This window comes from Hippopotamus amphibius, chromosome 3 (assembly GCF_030028045.1).
Source record: "Hippopotamus amphibius kiboko isolate mHipAmp2 chromosome 3, mHipAmp2.hap2, whole genome shotgun sequence".
Lineage (NCBI taxonomy): Eukaryota > Metazoa > Chordata > Mammalia > Artiodactyla > Hippopotamidae > Hippopotamus > Hippopotamus amphibius.
In genome coordinates, this window is record NC_080188.1 from 169522477 (window position 1) to 169545482 (window position 23006).

General features: G+C 52.3%; 1 long non-coding RNA gene across 1 annotated transcript; it reads left to right on the forward strand.

Moving 5' to 3' along the window:
- Positions 1-13053: 13053 nt before the first annotated feature.
- LOC130850025 (uncharacterized) lies at positions 13054-16473 on the forward strand. Its single transcript, XR_009052823.1, has 3 exons — positions 13054-13180; positions 13422-13609; positions 16333-16473. It is a non-coding gene; the product is annotated as an uncharacterized LOC130850025 (long non-coding RNA).
- Positions 16474-23006: the final 6533 nt, after the last annotated feature.

A 23006-nucleotide genomic window follows, 5' to 3' on the forward strand; every position in this document is an offset into this window, starting at 1 on the left:
AGTTTTGCCCAGAAGGGTTTGAGCTGTTAGTTTTTGTGCCAATTCATAGTAGAATAGCCCAGAGGAGTCATAGCAGGAAGCATTTTTAAACGAGTCTTTTAAAGACAGCCATTCCTCCTTATGAGCAAAGGCTAGAGAAAGTATGTTATTTTAGAGTCAAGGGTGAAAACAATTCTGCTTTTAAGGACCTATAAATGTAACCCCAGAGAGATTGCCCAGACCCTGTCAGTCTGAGACACAAGAACAAGAGGAACCCATGTCGGGCTGGTTCTCAGCCACACCTGCTCTACGCTCCCCTGCAACCCCCCACCCCCACCCCATCCCACCTCACCTAGAATTTCTGGATGTTTCCAGAAGGGCTCCAGGGAGGGCAGTGGTCAGGTGCTCAGACAGATGGGGGCTTCACTGGTGGCTGGAGGTTTGAGCCTCAGTTTCCTCATCTGTAAATTGCAAAATGTAAAATCTGAAAGTGGGAGTAAGTCTCACCTCAAGGTACTTTCTAAGGAACAAATGCTCTAATACCTAGAAAGGACTGAGGCAGGTACCCAGCATCTAGGAAGTGCTCTGTAAGTGGTACCCACCTCTATCTACCACCATCACCAATTCATCATCATCAATATCCATTCCCTCCTCCCCCAGAGCTGATCGCCCCTCCCCTCCCCTGACTAAGGCATTCTTTCCAGGCCTGGTTTAACCACACCTCAGAGTCCAGTCGAGGTTCCCAAAGATCTCTGCAGTCTTCATGCAATTGGGCTCCTGGCCAGCCTGCCCCACCAGACATGCCCAGGCATGTCTCTCTCCCCCTCAACTTCGGGCTGAGCTTCTGCCACACAGACTCAGAGGTCCAGGGACACACGGGCAGAAACACACCACTAAGCAACCCTGCCCCTCCCTGTCCCTGGCTGCCCCCTCCTTGCAAGGAGTGCCACCCCCTGGCTCCCAGGCCAGGAGACCAAGGCTCTGAAGAAACTGGCTCTTGGCAGGGATGCAAATAAAGAGTGAGCTTTCAGGAAGTCTCTGAAATTGTCATTGGGCCTTTGGAGCCGTCAGTGTTGAAAGCCAAAGATAAATCGCCTCTGATAAAATCAGGCAAATGGGAGAAAATACCTGGGGGCACAAGGGCACTTGGAGTAGCAGAGGAAAGGCAGGGATGACACAGCAGCTTCCCCACTTCCTCCCTCATGAAAGCCCAGCATTGTCAACGCAAAGCCAGAAAAACACCGAGGTAGCAAACACAGTTAAATGCCAACTCTGTCATTTGTAGAGTGACCTTTGACAAGTTTCACATCTTCTGGGAGAACCACAATTTCCTCATTTAAAACGAAGAGAGCCACCTAAATTGCATATCCAGCTGCAGTGAGGCCACTGCCACCACCTTTACCTGGGCTACATACAGTGGACTCGCCTTTGTCTTCTCTGAGCACCTGCTGTGTGCCAGGGGCCACTAGGCCTGGGGAGGAAAGGGTAGCAGAACACACCACCCCAAAATATACCACTTCAGCGTAAGGACTATTTTGAGCTGAATGCAACTGAGAAGAAAATACAAGAAAAGCTCTCTGCCCTCCCCCTATTTGCCTAAAAGCAGGACATAAATTTGTAAAGATGCTCTCCCTCCCCTCTCTACCAGCAAGGTCAGGAGTTAATCACCAGAGACAACTCTAGACCCTTATCAGCCCAGAGAAGGCTCCAGAGGAATCTCCATCAGAAACGTCACTAACCAGCCCTTACTTTCATTAGTGTCCTCATATGTTTTCGTCCCCACAGTTTGTCGCCTTTGGACGCCTACAACCCTTTCCCTTCGTCTTGTCATTTTTCTACAAAGGCATTGTTCTTTTGTTAAAATGCTACGTAAGTCCAAGGTCTAACCACCCTTTGAGTTACTCATCACTGAGTGCTCCCCTGTGTATGCAAGAGACCTAATAAACTTCTGTTTGTTTCCCTATTGTTCATCTGTCTTTGTCAGTCGAATGTGCAGAGCCCCAGTCAACGCACCTAAGGCAGGTAGAGGAGAAAGCAGAGTGTTTCCTCTTCGACAGGAGCCTGTGGCTGCAGGAGGCGTCCTCATTGCCACGCTGGTCTGCAAACATACCAGTTGGCGGGCCAATGGCCTTCAGCCCTGACTTCGAGGTAGAATCACCTGGGGAGGTTTTAAAATGCCAACGCCCAAGCCAATCTCCAGACCTGCAAAATTAGAAACTCCGGGGGTGCTCCTGCCGTTCCCATGTCAGAGAACAGTTTCCCTTCTCCCTTCACTGGACAGATTCCTGCTTACCTCCCGTCTTAGATGAAACGTTCTTCCTCTGTGAGGACATCCTGATTCCCCTGAATCTGGGTGACGGGCCCCTCCTGCGCTGTCCTGGACCATTTGTGCATCGATACCCCGAACACTTAGCTCCCCGGGGCGGTGGGGGGGGGGGGGGCCTTTAACTTATCTATCCTTTATTTGACCCAGAGTAGACACTAGATACATACTTACTGGATGAAAGAAGAAAATGAATGAATGGATCTTATTCACATTATAATTTGCCTTTCACAGAGCTCTACATTCTCATGAAGAGTTGGAAGTAAGCCAAATCCAAAATTTGAGTTCAGAAGCTCCTTCCCCCACCCCCCACCCGCCGCCACATGCAGGTGAAGTGTTTGAGAGGAGGCCAAGAATTGCTGAAATGAGGGAACAGGAGTAGTCAACAGCCATAGTGACTGCTCCTTTCCCGCTCAGGCAGAGGTAGAGCCAGCAGAAGGAAGCCGTCTCTTCCCTCGTCATCCAGGCAGGGTCATTGCCACGGCCCTGGAACCAAAGGGCCGCCCCCTGCCCAGCTACCAGCCTCCACGCTGCTGCGAAAAGGTGGGCAAGGTCTTCCCTGGGAAAAACAGAGGGACTGGGCCTTTCAGGAACACCCCTCGAGGGAAATTCTTCATCGGTAACTTCCCTGAAGGGTTGAGGGGCCGCATCTGGGGCAGGAACTGCCCAGCTTTGACCCTCAGCACCAGCTGGCGGCTGGGCCCCACGGCTCCCGGGGCACTGAGGTTTTGGTGCCACGGAGGCACAAAACGTCCAGCCAAGACTGCGGCTCAACACCTCCGGGGAGAATTAAGAAGCTGAACGTTCAAGATGAGGTTTTAGGGTTGATTGTCTGGGAGCCCCTGCTGTTCATGATAGCCACCTGGAGGTCCAGCCAACAACTGACATCACCAGGTTCAAGATCGAATCTCTTTTCCATCCCCTCCCCCACCCCCCAAAGCGCCTCCTCTCTGTGACTTCCTCATTTCTATAAATAACCCCACCATCCTCCCAGCAGACATTTTGGTCATGTTTGATTCCTCCCAGGCCCACACATCTCCCCTCCCTTCACTCGGTCTCCCTGCAACCTCCCCACTGCCCACACAGAGGCCTCCTGCCTTGGCCCCTGCCGCTCTCTCCCTTCCCCCTAGTTTCCCGCCTTAGACCACTGCCAGGACAACCCTGACCCTGTGGTGCCCCACCCCCATCAAACTTGCATGGGACCCCACCCTCTACTGAAGAGAACACAGCCTCCATGGCGGCATTAAAACGCCACAGAATGACCCCAACTTGCCTCCCTGGCCAAACCTCCTTCCAAACGCCTCTCCGTAGTCTGCACTCTGCCCAAATCCCCAGATACACCCTGTGCCTCTGCATCTGCTATTTTCTCCATTTAGAAGCAGCATCACCCTTGCAAAAGTCCTGCTCATTCATTTTTTTTAATTAATTAACTAATTTATGTATTTATTGGTTGCGTTGGGTATTCGTTGCTGCACACAAGCTTTCACTAGTTATGGTGAGCAGGGGCCCGTCTTCATTGCGGTGTGTGGGCTCCTCGTTGCGGTGGCTTCTCTTGTTGCAGAGCACAGGCTCCAGTAATTGTGGCACATGGGCTCAATTCTGGCTCACAGGCTCCAGAGCGCAGGCTCAGGAGTTGTGGCGCATGAGTTCAGTTGCTCCGCAGCATGTGGGATCTTCCTGGAGCAGCGATTAAACCCGTGTCCCCTGCACTGGCAGGCGGATTCTTAACCACTGCGCCACCTAGGAAGTCCCCCTACTCACTTTTTGGGGCCACTTCAAAAGCCTTCTCCACGAAGCCCCTCCTGCCTCTGGGAGGGGAGCAGTGGGGTGCAGGGTGGAAGAGGGTGGTTCTTGGCCTCGGCTGTCCCCTGGCCACAGCTTGAACAGCGGCTTTGCCCTGTACTAGCTGCGTGAGGGTGGGAGGGGCCCTTAGGCGTTCTGGGCGAGGCTTCCTCCCCTTCAGGGTTGCTGTGAGGACAGCACAGCACATCGGAAGCGCTCAATAAGTAGCGGCTGGGTACAAAGTCGCTTCTCTTCTTTCTCCAGGGAGCTCAGCTGAGCCGGCAGGAGGGAGCCCGCCTGCAGGTGCACGTGAACGGGCATCTCCCGTCGAGCCCTGCTGGTCTCAGCTGTCCATCAGTGGCGTGTGGTGACCTCCTGGCTGGGGGCTTCCTCAAGGGGCACCAGCCTCTCTGGCACAAGTGCTCCCACCCTGCTCCTCACAGCCCCTCACTGAGCCCACTGGAGCCCAGCAGGCCCAGCTCCATGACACGCACATCCGCTGGGGTTACCCCCACCACCCCCAGAGCTGCAGAGTGCTCCCAGAGCCGCCAAGGGGTGATCTTCAAGTGACTTTAATGGGAAGAAAAAAACCATCACATGTTGGATGATGCTAAATGGACCGCTTAGCGCTAAATCAATCACACTTAGCTAATGTGCTCTCCCGGTGCCTCGGTCATGAATGAGCTCAGCGCAGACGTCCCGCTTCCAGGAGGTAATGGTGATTAGTCCCACTTTCCAGATGGGACGGAAGACAGATGCTGAGAAGGCCTTACGCAGATGACAGGACAGATTTCTGGGAGAGGGAGCGGGGGCTGCACACCTCAGGGTCCGCAGAGGGGGCCGTGCTGCCTGGAAGAAGCCCAGGAGGGGACACGAGCTGAATTCTGAGAGGGCTCCAGGAACAGAGTCTCACAGGAGAAGTGCCGGGGGAGAGATGCTTCCAACCCAAGGCCCGTTTGTATCACCCCAGCAGAGAAAAGAGACCATTCTCTGTGTCCTTCGTGACGTCACTGAGTGCCAAACGTGAGTCCAAAGGGGCACCAGAGAAACACAAAGCCGCACACTCATCATTGTTATTTCTGTCTGCTTCATGTATGCCCTGCTGCCTGGGGGGCTGCATGGAGGAGGAGGGATATTCTGCCACCTGACCGGGGACAGTTCCCTCAAAGCCACTATAAATTCCTACATGTGAGATTTTTTCAATTCACTTCCGTGACGGCTCTAGAAATGCACACTTTTACTCCCCAAGCACACCACATCAAAGCACATATTTGTCAACACAACTCTTCTCCCCTGTTGTAGAGACCGACTATCACACTTCTTCCCAAACGTCTGCGGTTCGTGGCAGTTCTTCCTGGGACCCAACCTTCAGAGCTGCTGGGGAGGGCTGGGCTGGACCCCAGACTGCTGTGACCGGAAACCCAGCCTGTTCTCTCAGTCACCCCTCCCTTCACCTACAGCCTACACGCTCTCACTTCCTCTTTCTTAGAACAGAAATACGGCGACAGCTTCACACACTGGATGTGGAGATATGTCGTATACCTTTGCCTCCTCCTGGCCTTCGTTCTTTTGTGCAGACTTTCATTCCCACTTCCACACCACTCAGGTGCTCCTCTCCACACAGCTTTCTCTCTCCTGTTCTCTCCTTCCCTTTCAGCCTTCCTGCTGAGACCCTGAGAGCACCCATTCCTTCCATGCTTTCTTCCTCCTCCCCCACCTCCTTTCAGGCCTCAGTCTCCCTCTGTCCCCTTCTTCGGCTTCTCCCACCTCCACTCCACGCCAGCTCCTTTCTCCCCAGTGCTGAAGAAAGCTGGCCAGAGAACTCTGTCTCTTCCCCTTTGCCTCCCCAGGCTCCCCTCCAGGCACACAAAAGGGGACAGATGGCCTGGTGCTAGCAGAGGGGCTCAGGGAGGTTGCTGTCCCACAGAGGTCCCCGCTGGGCCTGCGCGCTCGTCCAAGCTGCTGCCCGGCCCAGCCGCCCAGCTGGCAGAGGCGCAGGGCGCGGGGCCAGGCTCCTCAGCACGAGGCCAGCTCCCCCTGCCAGCTCCCCTGCCCAGCCTGCCCCCAGGCCAGCCCTCGAAGGCGGACAGGCCCACCAGCTGAAAAGCAGAGTGTCCCCCTGGGTCTGGGCCTCAGCGTCAGGGACCAGGGCCCGATGGCCTGTGGGGACACTGGGGTTTCCCAGGAGGGAGGAAGAATGCCTGGCAGCCTGCTCTTTCTGTGGCACAGGCCGTGCCAAGGAGAGGCCACACAGGAGCTAACTGTCCCCCAACTCACCCCCCCAAAAAAGCTTTGACGATGCAGCAAACAGTGTTAATAGCTACCATTTATTCAGTGGTTAGCTGAGCCAGGCGTTAAGCTAAGTCATTAGTGCACTATCCCAAGTCCTTCAGTAGTCCTGCAGGCTAAGTGTGTAGACCCCCATTATACAGACAAAGAAACTGAGGCTCAGAGGAGTCCAATGACTCATTCCAAGCATAGCCAAAAAGCCAGTTAGCACCACTTAAAGTTTCTTTTCCAGTTGTCTGTAAGTCTTTCTAAGGTAATGTTCCAAATGTGGGTACCTACTCTCTCTTTTTACTCCAACGGTCCCACTAAGGCCTTCAGGAAAGCCGCGTGGTGCAGGGTGGAAGTTTCCAATCCTGGCTGGCCATGGCAAGTGCCCGAGGGACTTTTTTTAAAAATCAAGACTCTGGAGGCTCTGATGTACACCAGCCTCTCCAGGAGACACTTGTGCAGGAGCGAGAGCTGTGGCAGAGGCAGCCTCGGGTTCCTGTCACCAGTCATATAACTTTGGGAAAAGATGCTTTTATCCCTCTGAGCCTCAGTTTCCTGGTACAAAAAACATAGAGATGATGTTTACTTCATCAGCACATCATGAGTATTGTATGGTGCCTGGCCTGGTGCCAGGCATAGCGTAGATGAACAGTTGATGTCAGCTCCGTTTCACTTCCCTCCAGAAACCTGAGGTTCCAAAGTCCAGACTTCAGAACGTTCAAGAGAAGGGGGCGAAGCCCATGAACATTGCTCATGTTACCCTGACCTTTGATTTGTGCCTTAAGGTCTGTGCACCCTGCTCCCCAATCAGCCAGCTCCTGCAGGGCCGCAGGCAGTCTTGACAACAAGCCAGCTTAGGTTAGGTGATTTCCAAGGGCGGGTCCTCTGCTCTCAGAACTTCCATGGAAAGGGCTCAAAACTGACCTACTCCACCCATGAAAGGTCAAAACTCAGCCCTGCTGAGAGTTTCTGTCAGTCCATCAAAGTGTTCCCCGGCCTTCCTTTCCTCACCCACCGAAGCACATACGTCTAGAGCCACCCTCACTGTTGCCCGCTCTGGAGAGTAACAGGCTTATCCCCAGGTCCAAGCCCTCCCGCCCTGTCCAGCCAGCATCAGCCCCTCAAGCCACTCTCTCCCACCAGCCCTGGGCACCTCCTAGCCCTTGCCCCAAAACCCACTTCCCCAGTTTGAAAGGCAAAAATTCCCAAATACTCCCTTCAACTGTGGCTAGCTGTGACTGCGCTAGCTGTGACTACATTAAGGGTGGGCCTACTCCCAGCAGCCTGGGTGAGAATCTGTCCTTTTCACCTTTTTAACAGGGGAAAAGTGGGTTCCAGGAAATCCCGGGGACACTGAGCCACCTCTCCGAAGTATACTCAACCCAGTAGTCAGCATCGCAAGCCATGTGGTGGAGCCCTGTCACACACGTGCCACGCGGGCACGTTCCTCTCCTCCTCCTTTCACCTGAGAAGTGGGGGGTGGCTGCCATTCTCCTCACTGTAGAGACAAGTGTCAGTCACACAAGCTCTGGCTGCTTGCGGGTGTTGGCTCAGGGTTCAATTCCAGGACTTCTGCGTTCCGGACTAGAGCATCTTCTACTCCACTGCTGGCCACCTCTCTGCAATCTGTCTTGAATCCAGCAAAGAGGGATTTCTCTCCCCTTTTGCTGCCCTCAACTGTCCACCATCCCAGCTCACCTGGGTCACATTAACAGCCTCCAGCTAGCTTAGTCTCCTTGTTCCCATTCTTGGTTCCTAAAATCCGCTTTCCACGACAGCCAAAGTAGACTGGTCTTTTTCAATAAGTGATCATATTACTCCCCCAGCACGTGTAAAATAAAACCTACCTCCTTGCTGTGGCCCTGAGCAACCTCAGCCCTGCCACCTTCTCCCCGCTCATCCACACCTCCTTCCCCTCAGCTTGTGTGTTCTGGCCACACTGGCCTCCTTCCTGGTCCTCAAGCTTTTTCCAGGCCTGGGGGCTTTGCACTTGCTGTTTCTTCTCCTCTCCTCTTGTCACTCTGTATATTATCCTACTTTAGTTTCTTCATAGTTCTTATAACTATTTGGAAGTATATTATTTATTTACTTCATGGGTTTTTTTTTTTTTGGCGGGGGGGAGGTTGTTGTTTTGTTTTGTTTTTGCCTGTCTCTACTGCCCAGTCCCTCCCTCAGCATGTAAGCTTCACAGGATAACTCTGTCATGATTGCCATGGCATCCCTTGTGCTGGAACAGGGCCTGAACAGCAGTAAGTCCTCATCAATAAGTCTTCACTTGGTGAGTAGGTGAATGCTAAGAAGGCTGCAGAGGTGATGAGCAGCCCGGCAGGCTGTCAGAGGGGAGGAGGCTGGGGCAGTTGCCCCCACAGTATAGAAATGGCCCAGCAAAGCCTCACAGTTGGCCACACAAGAAGCACATCAGGTTCGACACGTAAAGAAGGCAGTCAACTCTTTGGCCAAGGAGGGAGAACTCCTTGGAAATTGGGAGGGTAAAGAAAGGAGAACTGAAATATTGGGTTTGTGCTAGTTGCTATGATTTTTTTTTTTTTAAGGCCATGCAAGGGGGTTTCTGCAGTGGTTCAACATGAGCAAACGTGAAAACTTCTAGAAAAGAAAGAAACTGGAAGAGTGGAGAGAACTAAGTGCTATGAACTAAGATGGAAGAGGCTCCCCAGAGCTTGTGCTCACGTGTGTGGGCTCACATGACTTTCAGGGAGGCCTTCTCCAGAAGAGAAGAAAAAAGAAGAAGAGGAAGGGGTGGGGGTGGTGTGAGGCGGGGAGAAGGAGGGGGAAGAGGAAGAGGAGGAGGATGGAGAGGAGGAGGGGAGGAGGGGGAGAAGAGGAGGAGGAGGGAGAGGAGGAGGGAGAGGAGAAAGAAAGAGAAGAAAAGGAGGAGGAAGAGGAAGGGAGGGGGAGGAGGCCAGGGACAAGGAGGAAGCAGGGGGAGAGGAGAAGGAGGAAGAGGAAGAAGAGGAGGAGGAGGAGGAGGCAGAGGAACAGCAGTTGTAAACAAGGTAGCCCAGTGACCACAAAGTGGGAGTAGCCAGTTTCCAGATGACCTTGGCAGTGAGGATCATGTGGGGAAGTCCAAGGGTGCACCCTGACTTCAGAGAGTGGCCAGCTAGACAGTGAGAGGTGGAGGGCGGGAAGTAGCTCAGTGCCACTGTGAAATGCTCAATTTCCTCCTTGTCCAGCTCCTCCAATCGTGCCACGCTCCTTCTGCTCTGAAGCTTGTGCTGGCTCTACCTCTCCCACTAGAGACTGTGTCCCTGGGGATACTCAGTGTCTTGGAATAAATGTGGCACATCTTTCTGGAGCATCAGTTTTACTCGATTATTTGGTGGGAGGCATTGTTTTGGTTAAACATATAGGGATTTTATTTTGCAATAGTTACAAGATGTATGTGAATTTTTAAGATAAAATAGGAGTCTTTCAGAAACATCACACCTGCAGCAGTCTTTAAAAAACAGCCCAAGGGGTGTTTACTCTCTCCCCTTGTCCAGAGGTATCACTAGGCAGCACAGAAGAGTGAGTGGTTTGATGCACAGGCTCTAGCACCAGACTGCCTGAGTTCACATCAGCTTCCACCTATATGACCTTGAACAAGTTACTCAACCTCTCTGTGCCTCAGTTTCCCCATCCGTGGGATTGGGCTGACAGTAATGGTACCTACTTCATAGGACATGTGCATGGCGTGCACAGGGTAAGCACTAGGTAAGTGTCAGCTTTTCCATTGCCCAGAACACTTGACTCCATGCCACCTGGAACTTCCTTCTCTCCCAAGCAAGAGCATCGGCAACACTGGGAATGGGACAGTGATCTGGCTCTCGAGCATGGCCAGAGAGGTCCAGGCAGCAGCAACTTTCCCCACCACATCCGACCCCCTCCAGAGAGGCTCTCACCTCAGGGCTCCGCCCCTTGCTTCCTTTACCTGCAAGGTGCCCTATTCACCATTACTATCTTCCCTCTCCTACTCACTCCTGCCTATCCTCAGGGTCGGGGCTGGGCCTAAAGTGAGGCAAAGTAGATGCTTCAAGGGACAAAGTTTAAGGAGACTCACTCTTAGAGCTGTGCAACGCTCCTGGCTCAGTTCAGATATCAGCTCCTCCAAGAAGCCCTCCCTGAACCCCGTTCACCCCAGCGCTCTTGGATGTCCCTCACTGCTCTCACCTCAGTCAAACTCCACTGCAACCGTCTGTTGACCAGCTGGCTCCCGCACCGGCCTGCGGTCCAGAAGGTCAGGCGCATAGCATCATCCTTCCTCCTCCAGCAGACATCACACTTGCTGAGCAAGGGAGGGAACACAATGAATGTCTGGTGGATAAAGGTTGAAGGGATCATTTGAGAGGAGACCCTGAAACTTGGCAACAGTAAACTAATATGCTAATCGCCCAGGTGGGGTAATGAGACTAGAAAAGAGAGGTGAGGGAGGAGGAGCGGAGAAGGGGAGAGCAAGGGGAGCACTGGGATGGCTTATGGCAGAAATGCCCCCAATCCGAGGGGCAGACACCCAAGAAAGAGGGAGAATAAAACATGGAACTCACTCCATCCTTCCTTCATGCAAGCAACGATCCTGTGCTAGCACCCGCTGACACCAGGCACTCCTCACTGGAGTGAAGAGGCAGAGGTGGGTGGGCAGACCCTCCATGCCCACCGCAGGGCTCCCGGGAGGCACCCGCCCCAGCCACTCCCCATGGGCCCTGCTCTGTTTCTCCTTCTCTCCGTGCTGATTACATACCACTCAGGCCCGGGCCTTACGTGCCTGATACTGACATATAAGTCACAGCAACCTCAGTCTTCAGGGCCACCTGTGACAGTCCTACGTTAGGAGTTATGCTCCCAGAGAGACTCCTTGAGGTGTGCTGAGAAACACACGTGACAAAAATCAGGAGGCTGAGTTGTGGGGCCTCGGGCATTGCTGATCCTCTCCTCCCTGGTCCCCATCCCTTAGCCTCTCCCTTGTGACAGTCCTGATAGCCTCCACATGGCCAAAAGACAACCCCCACATGGAAAACCTGCCTCCAGACAGGAGAAGCCACAGGAGGCAGTGGAAGGAACAGAGCATTTGCCTGGATTTGAGCCCCAGGTCTGGCGGGTAACTGCTGACTGACTGTGGCTGTGCCATCTAGGCTGTCTGTGCCCCATCCCAGCCCCACTGATTAGATGACACGACATGTGCAAAGGCCTGGTACAGTCCACAGTGGGCTTCAGCAAATGCTAACGCTGTTCCTTTAAATAATGAACTCCACGATTTATCCAGATAGCTTTATAAAAGTTCTTTTTGTAATTGGTATGTTGCAGTGTCTCCTCCACTTAAAACACTATTTTGGGGACTTCCCTGGTGGCACAGCAGTTAAGAGTCTGCCTGCCAATGCAGGGGACACAGGTTTGATCCCTGAGCCAGGAAGATCTCATATGCCGTGGGGCAACTAAGCCCATGCACCACAACTACTGAGTCCACGTGCCACAACTACTGAAGCCCATGCACCTAAAGCCAGTGCTCTGCTACAAAAGAAGCCACCTCAGTGAGAAGCCTGCGCACCACAATGAAGAGTAGCCCCTACACTCTACAACTAGAGAAAGCCCGTGCACAGCAATGAAGACCCAACACAGCCAAAATAATAATAATAAACAAATAAATAATAAAAAATAAAAAAACAAAAAACAAAAAAAAACCCCACTATTTTCTAAGGCTGTTCATTTGTCAGATAACCACTAGATCGTTCCACTTTTGGTCAGCAGAGACCCAAGCTCCATTCTGGGGGCAGGTGGCACCAGGGAGGGGCCACCATCTCCACCCCAGGCCTCTGGAAATGCTAACCAAAACTGGGGGAGCTTGGGTTAGGTCCGAAGACATAAATGGGAGTTCAGGCAGTGAGTGAGACAAAAGGCAGCCTGGAGAGAAAGGCCGGCTTGAGAAATCCTGCGGGCAGGAGAGCGTACGGCACACATGGGAACCCAAACAGGTCCCCGGGGACGTAGAGAGGAGACGTGGCACAACAGGTGAGTAAGGTCCAACCCAAAAGGGGCTTTTATTTAAAATAATGGGTTTTCGGGGCTTCCCTGGTGGCACAGTGGTTAAGAACCCACCTGCCAATGCAGGGGACATGGGTTCCATCCCTGGTCCGGAAAGATCCCACGTGCTGCAGAGCAACTAAGCCCAAGCACTGCAACTACTGAGCCTACACTCTAGAACCCATGAGTCACAAATAATGAGCCCGCGTGCCACAACTACGGAAGCCCATGCACCTAGAGCCTGTGCTCCACAAGAGAAGCCACTGCAATAAGAAGCCCACACACTGCAAAGAAGAGTAGCCCCTGCTCACCACAACTAGAGAAAGTCTGTGCAGCAATGAAGACCCAACGCAGTCAATAAATAAATAAGTAGTAAGTATCTGTAAAAAAAAAAAGGGGGGGGGGGTTTATCCTGAAAGCTACAGAGAGATACTCTCCAGTAGAAGGCTGGATGGGAAAAGGTGGGGGTGACTCCAGGCAGAGGCCACTGTGATGAGCTGGCTGATGAATTATCAGAGCTGGGATTAGGACAGTCACCCAGGAATGGAAAAGAGGGAGTGGAGTCAAGAGATGTTTAGATGGTAATAAAAACAAATCAGAGAATAGGAATGAAAGAAAGGGAGGTATCTGAGATAACTTCCATATTTCAGGCAGCTAGACCAATGCCCTTTGACTTAAGCAGGGAACCCAGGAGGAGGCGATAAGAGTGAACTTGGTTTTGGATAAACTGAATTTGAGATATTTGAAGGACATCTAGGTGGTGTCCTATAGAACTTGCAAGCAACACTGAGTTCATTGAGTCTGGTGAGTATTCTTAGGCCTCCCAGGTTCTGTGTTCTCATCTGTAAAATAGGGTTGCTACCTACTTCCTAGAATTATTGAGACAATGTTGACTAAATAAGATAGCCATGGGAAAGTGCCAAGCCCTATAGCAGGCACACGGTAGGAATTCCATAAATACTCATTGAACCCAAAGGCAGTGATGACCATAGGTGTTTCTTTGTTTGAATACCTTTACTGCACATGTTCATCATGGTCTCCTCAGGGTATTTCTGGCTATGTGGAGAGGACCATGCTCGGGGTTGCCAACAGACCAGCCACTGGGAAGGGAGCTCGTTGCGTCCACCTCCTCAGCTCCCACGCCAGGGTTGCACCTCGCCTCTTCTCGCTCCCCTACATCCTCTCTGCCCCAACGAGATTCCAGAGACAAGGAGGTGCTCCCATCTGACTCAGGTAAAGTGACATCCAGGAGCCCTGAGGCATATCTTGCCCTGGGAAGATAAACAGGTTTTTATTACCTCCACCTTAAGACAAAGCCCCAACCTCTGGCTGCGGTAGGAAGGAAAAATGACCTCTAGTTGCAGTCTGCATATGACACCCCCCTGGCTAGACTGTGAGCTCCTTGAGGGGAAGGAACTGGGTCCCTCAGGTCCCCATTTCCTCCTGGCACCATTCTCATCTGAGTACCTGGTCAAGGAAGGTTTGTTGAATTTTCATTCCTTTGTGATTTGTTTCTGCTTCTGAGCCAGGGGCTCCCTCCAGGTAAGCAGAGTTAGACACACTCCGTAGAATTCAACAGGAAAATGTCATACATACTGAGTCAAGGTTAACAGGGTTGGGAGCCAGTAGTCCCTGCTGCTTCTTCCTCCTCCTTCCCTGCTCTGCACCTGCTCCAGCCTAGGATGCTGAGGTCTCGGGAGTAGATTGCTAAGTCAGGCCAGAAACAATGTATTAGGTCCCTTATCAGAAAATTCAGTTTGCCGGCCCCCAATTACATCACCCTTAGCAAGAAATTAAGGCAGCTCCAAGACCTTTCTCCTCCCCTATGATCTCAAATTCTGGTCCATGGGGTGAATCCCCTGGTGGTCCAGTGGTTAGGACTCCTTGCTTTCATTGCAGGGTTTGTTCCCTGGTCGGGGAACTAAGATCCCACATGCTGCAAGGCACAGACAAACAAACAAACAAACAAACCAAAAAAACCAAACAACTCTGGTCTATGGAGCACTGGAATAGGGCAAAAGACGCCAGGGCCTGCTCCCTAACACATCCACGGGGACTTGCCACTAAAACAAGCCAACGGACACAAACCCACCTTCCTCCACCTCTTTATCTTTTCTTCTGCTGGGTCACCTCTTAGATCTCTCTGGGCAGTAGTACCAGGCACCCACCCCAGAGCTGCTTCTCATCGCAACTAGCTATAGCAGTACACATGAGACTTCAGCCCCACACCCTAAACAGCAGCTATGGCATTTCAGCAAAAGGATGGCTCCCAGACCAGCCTCCCTTCCCCCATGTTTCCCTCCACCCTACCCCCACAGGGGACTGGCTGGATCTCTTATGCAGTGACAGCTTCTGACCTCCTCCACCCCTCCACCCCAGCCAGGTGAGCAGTCATCCAAGGTCTCCACTTGGAGAACAACTGATTTAGATTTCAGAGATTTGGGAGGCCTGGGGAGACTTTCCTAAATGAGATCTCCCCCTTGCAGCACAGACTCCCAGTTGCCTAGCAACTGTAGGAAGGGATCTGGGAAATCCGGAGCTTCCTCCACAGCCCCCTGTGCAGTGATGAGCTCGGTGTGGCCCACCTAGGAGGGAATGCGCCGCAGCTGATAATTATCAGGGGTAACCATCACAATCCCAGACCTGCTATTATTGTGTTTACTGAGGAGCAATTGCCACAGAAGCTCACACCACTGGCCTTTCCCAGGCCCTCACCCTTCCCACCCAGTGCTGACTAAGAGAGTAGAAATAGCCTCAGGCTGTTCCCGGGAGTAGAAGCTCCAGCCTCAGAGAGCCCCAGGGCACTCTGACACCGGTTCTGCCACTTACGATGCTCCCCAAAGCTGTGAGTGGCCCCCAAAGAAGCAGGAGGAAGGATGGGTGTGAGGCTTGGGGCACACACCCTTGGCCGGGATGGGGGCAGGGAGCATCCAGGGCCAAGAGAACCAGAGGTGAGGATGGGATGCAGGGGGGCTGGTCTTGCTAAGGAGGATGCTGGCTTCTCTTTGGCCTTCCCGAAGCCGGTGGCCTGCTCTCTGCCCTCTCTGCTGAGTGGCCCACACACGGCCAGGCTGAGAATGAGAAACAGTTGTGGAGCTGAGGAGGTTAAGCCCCACCATTCCACCCTCCCCCCACCCCCCGCCCCACCCCCCCACCGCTTCTGGTCTCCATGTCTCCAACTTTGTCAGCTGTGGTGGGGAAGAGTAAAAGAAAAGTCCATCCCATGTCAGGAAGCCAACAATGAAGGAGGATAGAAGTCTGTAAAGCCAGCCCACTTGCTTCTCTCCTGGGAACTCCCTTGTTTATGAGCTGCCAACCTAGCCTTCAAGGGTGAAAAAAAAACCACCCAGGCTTTTAGAAAATTGTCTCTCTGAGAACGCCATGTCACCCTTCCAGAAAGCCTTCCACTCTGCCTCTGTGTGCATCCTCCGTGCCCCGGGTCCAGAATCCTGACTCTAGCGAGGACTCCCTGAGGTGGCCCACCTTTTTGCTTTGGTTTCTCACCCTCCATGAGGCAAAGGCCAGCACCTCATGGAGCCCATCTGGGAATCCAGACCATGGAGACCACCCAATCAAAGTCTTAGCCTGTTAAATTTTGGCATGACATTAGATATAAGCTAATCTAATATCCCCATTTTACAGATGAGGAAACTGAGGCCCAGAGAGAGAAAGTGACTGACCCACAATCACACAGTTGATAAATGGCAAAATTGAAACTAGAGCCCAAGCTTCCTGACAATTGTTCTTTCCAACACACCAAACTTCTCCTTGATTCTCTTTGTACTTTGGGTTCAGATCACAGAAATAAAGAGTTTTTAAAATCTAGCATTGCAGGATTGGATAGTACACACTCTGAACTTTTTCCAAAAAAAAACTTTACAAGGGTCTTTCTTAGCCTATCCTCAAAGCATTGTTTTTGGATAAATGAAGTTGATAATATTGCTCTCGTTGTCTAGGTTGGGAAACTGAGGCCAGAAAGAGTTGCCCTAAGTTACAACAAAGATGTATCTAAAGTTGGAAGAAGAATTCATGTTTCCTGACTCTCCATCCAGTGCTCCTTCCACTGTACCTCTGCCTCCATAAATCAGGCACTGCCACCCAACTAACCAAACTTGAGAAATGCTACTATCACAGGTGCCCCTTCCAGAGACCTCCATGCTATTTTAATTTTGAGTTAACATGCTTCCTCATGCAAGTCACCATCCCCTGAACATCATCCTCCAGGAGAAGACACTTCCTCTTGCTCCTTTCACAGCCCCTCTCCCAGCTTCCTCAGTCCCTTGGGGGAGGAGCACGTCTCCTCCTCTGTTGGTTCCCACTCCCAGTGGGAGAGATGTCAGGGAGAAGTGCCCACTCAGCATCCCTGGATGTCTCTGAGGTTGTTGTCAGTGGGTGGGGGCCTCCAGCACCTTCTGCTAGCTGTAGGGTGTTCACTAGGAAGCCTGGCCTGTGAGAGCAGTCTGCTGCTTCTGCCTTGGCTCCCTGCTGTGGACAAGGGTTTCTCTGCTCAAACTATTGCAGACACTGTGATCAGGCAGTAATTCTCAAACTTCAGACGACATCAGGATCACTTGGGGGAGCCTGATAGCTTCAGATTGCTGAGCCTCATCCCGAGAGTTCCCTATTCAGTAGGTCTGGGGTGAGCCTGGGAATTTGTATTTCAAGTTCCCAAGCCAGGCCAGCGCCATCAGTCCACACTTTGAGAACCCCCGTGATAAAGGCCATGACTCATACAATCTGGTCAGCTATAAGGGTCTGGAGAACGGAGAGGATTGGAGAGTATGAAACAGAGGGCTGGGGCTGGGAAGGAGGTTGACTGAGGACCAGACACCTACACTGGAATTCTGCACATACAAGTGGTGTACACAGGTGTGCCGATTTGGATGCTCATGTCAGGATGAGTGTAGCAGTTTGGGAATCGGGAGCCTAGAGGTGAAAGGCCCTGGCAACTTATTTGACAATTCTCTCTCTGTCATCGCTCTCCCTCTCCTCTCCATTCTCAGTGGCTTCCCTCCAGAGAAAGCTCCCTGAGCTTTGGCTCCCTGGTGACTCATAGGTGGGGGGGAGGGGGGACGGGGGAGGCAGAGTAAGCTGAGCCACGGGTCTCTAAGAACCCCTGACCGCAAGGTGGGGCACAGTGGGGAGCTCCCAGGGCACAACTCGCTGGTCAGGTGGGAGTGGGGTCCAAATGTCGGGGCCAGGGAGGAGGCGGGGGCAGTGCAGCCCCAGTGCCCCCTGTCTTCTGCTGGCCACTGCCCCCTCCCCTCCTGGGCTCCTCCAGAGGGCCCAGCCAGAGCCAGGGGTCTGCCAGATTTTCAGACGAGCAGAAATATAGTCCCTCGGGAGGTGGCAGGGGTGGCTCTGGGAGACGGGGCATCCAGACATTCACCCTGGCCCCAACTTCCCTTCCCCGCTGGTCCCTTAGGGTCAGGAGGCCTGGGAGGAAAAAGACAATCCCTCTGCACATCAGTGAGCTTGGCTGTTCAGAGCAGAAGACTGCCAGGGAGGGTGGGAAGCAGAGGCCCTGTGGCTCAAAGAGGTAATGACTAAATGCCAAGAAAGCTGACCCAGCCCTCCTGAGTCATGGCCCAAAGAGCTTCCCAGTAGCCAATGGGCTTCGTGTGCCCAGGACTGCTTCACCTGTGGGCTGAGGGGGCATGTAGTATATAATCTAAGGGGCAGCCAGGCAGATTTCCTGCCCCCTAAACTGTCTCCTATCCCCTATGGGAGGGCCAGAAATAAGTTTTCATTGCTTTGGGACTCAAGCTATTTTGGAGGGAAAATATGGGGTCGGGGGCAGAGAGGAAGGATGAAAAACACTGAGATTCTTCTCTGCAGCAGAAGGATGTCATTGGGGAGAAGGTGTGGGTTTGACAGGAAGGCCAGTGGGGGACAGAAAGAGAACCTGTGAAGTCACCACCCCGCACATGTGGCCTCCCGCGTGTGCCAGGGGAGCGTCTCGGATGCACCACCTCTAGTCCTGTGAGCAACACGCGGGGCACCTCCCTGCCTCCACGCCCTGGCCTCTTCCCACCTCCCACCTGTCAGGCATGTTGCAAGACTCCATTGACCAATGTTTACAGAATGCTCCAGAGAAGACTGAGCCCGTTGCCAAAGGCCTGAGTCATCCGGTCTCGTCACCCTTTGCTCCCAGCGGAGCAGGGATCACGCTCAGCAACATTTCTTCAGAAGGCCTCACCCCTCAGGAGGCCAAACAGGCTTCCCAGACCTGCCTTTTTACAAACACAGGCAGGAGGACAAGAAAGCGACCTGTAGTGAGTGCCTAATATATGCAGGGAGTGAGGCCGACCCTCTCACATACAGTATCATGTTATCCAATGTTACAAACCTTGGGTGACACCATGACACCCATTTTTCAGCTGAGGGACAGAAGCAGAGAGGTTAAGTGGTTTGATCCAAAGACAAGTTGGTAAGGAGCAGAGCCAGGAATGGAACCTGATTGTCTTCACCCGGGTTCCCCCAAAGCTGAGCCTGATTATATGTGAGTAGCGTATTTGAGAACGTGACCCAAAGAGGCAGAAACAGGGCAGGAGAGAGTGCCAATACAGACAGTAGTACATTATGAAGCTGTCCATAAGGATAGACTGGGTGACCAGTCCTATGGGACTATTGGAGAACACTTTGAAATGTAGCTCAAAATCATCCACCAGTGTAGAGAACAGACTAACGGTTGCCAGAGGGGAAAGACAGGGGAGGGATAAATTGGGAGATTGGGAATGACATATACACACTACTATATATAAGCTAGATAACTAATAAGGACCTACTGTATAGCACAGGGTACTACTCAGTATAGCGCTACTCAGTACTCTGTAATGACCTATATGGGAAAAGAATCTTTAAAAAAAATGGCTATATGTATAACTGATTCACTTTGCTGTACACCTGAAACTAACACAACATTGTAAATCAACTATACTCCAATAAAAATTATTTTTAAAAACTCATCCACAGGAAGAAGGGGGGAATGCATTTATCCATTGGCTGTGGCTCCCCACTGGCCAGCAGTTGTCCCACAGGGTATTAACGCCTCTGAATTTCTGAGCTGCGCGTGCACAAGGCTGGTTATTCTGCACAGAACTGACCACAGCAGCAGAGGCTGGAATAAGATCCCAGGCACGGAAGGTTTGAAGTGATGCCTAAGGGCAGGGCTCTGGTCCACCATACATCCCACCACACCGTCCTAGATATGTTGAGTAACTTACACGTGGTCACCGGGGCACTCAGGGGAACTGCCAAAATGTGAATCACAGTCCCTGACTCCCATCCATTCATTCAACAAATATGTATTGCAGGCCTGCTATGTGCTAGACGCTGGGGCTTAGCAGTAAACAAGGAAGGCAAGATCCTTGCTCTTATGGAGCTTAAATTCTAGCGGGGGAAGGGAGAGGAGCACAGGGGACACAGGCAATTAACAAACGAACAAATATGCAAGTGCTGATGGTGTATCAGGCGCTGTGCTGAGCACGGGGAAAACTCAGAAGAAATTGCTTTCTTGTCAGGGAGACATGGGAGCAAAGCACCACAATCTAATATGGTAACTGCTGTGATTAGGGTTAGGGTTACGCACAGCTTCTGGAGCACAAAGAAGGGGCATCTTACTCCAGACTGGGGAGGGGTGGGGGGCATCAGGAAAGGCTCTCCAGAAAAGATGCAATGCAAGCTCTTTGGAAGGCCAGGGATCTCTGAGGTTGGGGAAGAGAAGGGTATGCTCCAGGGACAGGGAACAGCATGGGCAAAGACAGAGAGGAATGAGAGGATGCCATGCTCTGCAAATCATTCAGTAGGACTAGATAGTGCTGTATATGCAGGATAGTGTCCAAAGATGAGGCAGAAAAGGTAGGCAGGGGATGAACCACAAAGACTTGAGTACTGATACTGAAGCATTTGGATTTAATGCTGAAAGTGAAGCCAAACCTCTTTTAGTCCCCTTAGCCCAACTAGCTCTCAAACATCTCAGCCAAGAAGGGAGATAAAAGCAATCAGTCAACACAGAATTAGACCCTGGTGACCTTGCAGCACCGAGGATGGCTGCTATGCTTGCCTGGGTTATATGTCAACAACTCAGCTCTCGACACTTGAAGAGGCACAGAGGGCAGAGGGCTCTCTTGATCCCTCTGTCCAGTGCACCAGCCTCCAGGTCAGTTCCTCTGGGGCTGAAGAGTCCATCCTCTCCCCCATCTCTTTCAGCTGCCAACTCAGTCCCTCCCCTCCTCAGCCTTGCCCATTGCAGGCAGAAATCCAAGGGCTGCCGTCCAGAGGTCTGTGACATGGAGGACTTTGAGCTCAGGCGTGGTGCCTCTGGCCCTCCTTTGGTCTGCATGAAATACTTAACAGGGCTTTCCAGCTGAAATCCACCACCAAAAGCTAAAACCAGAAAAGCAACCAGCATCTGGCTGCCTCCTTCGCAGAGGCCCATCACATCCATCATCTGGGCAGGAGAAGAGCTTCCTGCAGCCCACAACGGCATCCCACAATTTCCCTGCAGAGTCCTTGTCAAACCGAGCCCCTGGCTTCCGTTCATTCTTCAAAGCAAAGAACACTGTGATGACCTGCATGCAGACAACAGCAAAACTCCCAGCAGCAGCCTTCCTGTTCTCAAATTCAGAGTAGGGTGAAATTCCATGCCAACATCCTCCTATCCCAGGGAGGTTCTGGGATGACCCAGGCCACAGTCAAGGGTCCACAGAGGCCCTAGGGTTCAGAGGTGGTTGAACACCTTGAACCTGCAGCCAGGATCTGGGCTCAGAGTCTTTCCGCTCACACGGATGGAGTGAATACAGCAAAAACAGCTCCTAACCCTAGCTCTGGTATTTGGGATTTTTTTCTCCCTTGTCCCTACCCACAGCAAAATTTCCTGGTCCTAGATCCCATTCCTTCAGGTTCCTGGTCGGAGCTAGGTGGCCCTCCTGTTGCTTGCCCAGATGCCCCTTACAGCAGATGGTGATTCAGGGCGGCATCTTTCCCAGAGGCAGCACTGGCATTAGTGAGAACTGAAGATTGCGCTTCAGAGTAGACCAGTATCCCAACAGAAGCTGTAGGCTAGGAGGAGTCATGGCTGGGGCATGAGACTGCTCCCATCCCCCCCAGGCAGGCCCTTGAAACCACACACTCAGGTCCTTCTGGAGATACAAGACATGACCCCCTAAAGGACATTCTGGGCATAAAATTCTGAGAGTATCCAGGGCAGTGGCGAAGGGAGGCTATTCAGGACACACACAAACATAAAGCAAAGCAGAAGTTTCCATCCCCAAGGATGCCAAGGATACTCGGTTGCTCCCCTGAATAAAGAAGCAAATCGGAATCCTTGCAAGGGACCCCTCCCTTTCCCCAGACAGTCACCATCCTGCAGTGATCCGCTCCATCCGCACCCCACCATTCTCTCTGGCTGACAGGTGCCTGGACTCTTCCTGAGAAGGCTACCAGTGGGGAGGGGGGCTGGGGTGCTGAGTACTGGCCGGGGAAGGAGTTCTTGGGGCTCAGCAGGACTCCTCTTGCCAAAGATGGGAAAAGAAAGGTGGGCCCCAGAGTTGATTCCAGGCTGCCCAAGGGCTGGGATATCATCATCTTTCTCAGCAGCCATAGCAAGCCCCCACCTGCTCCATCCCCAGGCTCCTGGTAGGGGCCAACAAAACAGATCTGTCTTCATAAATCCAGGCCCTCTCACTGACACATCTCATCTTTTAAAAAGACCGAGAGAAATGAAACCTCCTGGTCTCTTCTTGGATCTCAGTGACAGATTTTTCTGATTCACCTCATTACCTCCTCCTACAGGGGCCCATTCATTTCCAGCTCATTTTCCTCCCAGTTCTCATTCCTGTCCCCATCCCAGCATATCCTGATGGGTTGGGGGGGGGGGGTTGTCTATCTTCACCCAGCTTTCACCGTTCCAGACATGGCCTCGCTCCCTCAGCACTTCTCTCTGGATTAATACGGGTTCTCTTTTCTGCCCCTCTCCTCCAGATCAAAAGCCCTGGAAATCTTTCAATCCAGCTTCTCAGGAAGAAACAAACCACAAGGCAATGGTGTAAGAGGATGCTGTCCTCTGGGCTTTGATTGAGAAGTAATGGGGGACAGGACCTCTCACTCTGGCCTGGAACCCTTCCTGCCTCAGTTTGCTCTGAGTGTTAGTTGCCTTTGCAAAGATCTTAAACCACACTATTCACATCTCTGAATCCCCCACGGCATCTAGCAGAGCAGCGGCACAAGAAATAATCAATGGATGGAATCCGTATAAAGTTTGAGTCATTCATTGAACACTGCCTAGGATCATTAATATATTTCAAAATGGCAGGCTCCTGGAGTTAGAAGGGACCCACAGGGGTCATCAGTTCACCCCCCACCCGGCACAGGGATATGCACTGCAGGCTTTCTAACAGGTGGACATTTAGCCTAGACTCCTTGACCATCTCCACGACCCGGCAGCCCAGCCCCTGTCACAGCTGAGATCTCTAGTTATGAGAAAATCCTTTCTACTATTTACCAGAAATCTCCCCTTCCCACTGCTGCATCCCACACCCTTCCACACATGAACTGTTTGCAGAGAGCTTGTGTTTTCTGCAAGAGTGTAAGTTCCCTGAGGCAGTGCCCAGGGCAGACTAGCCTGCAG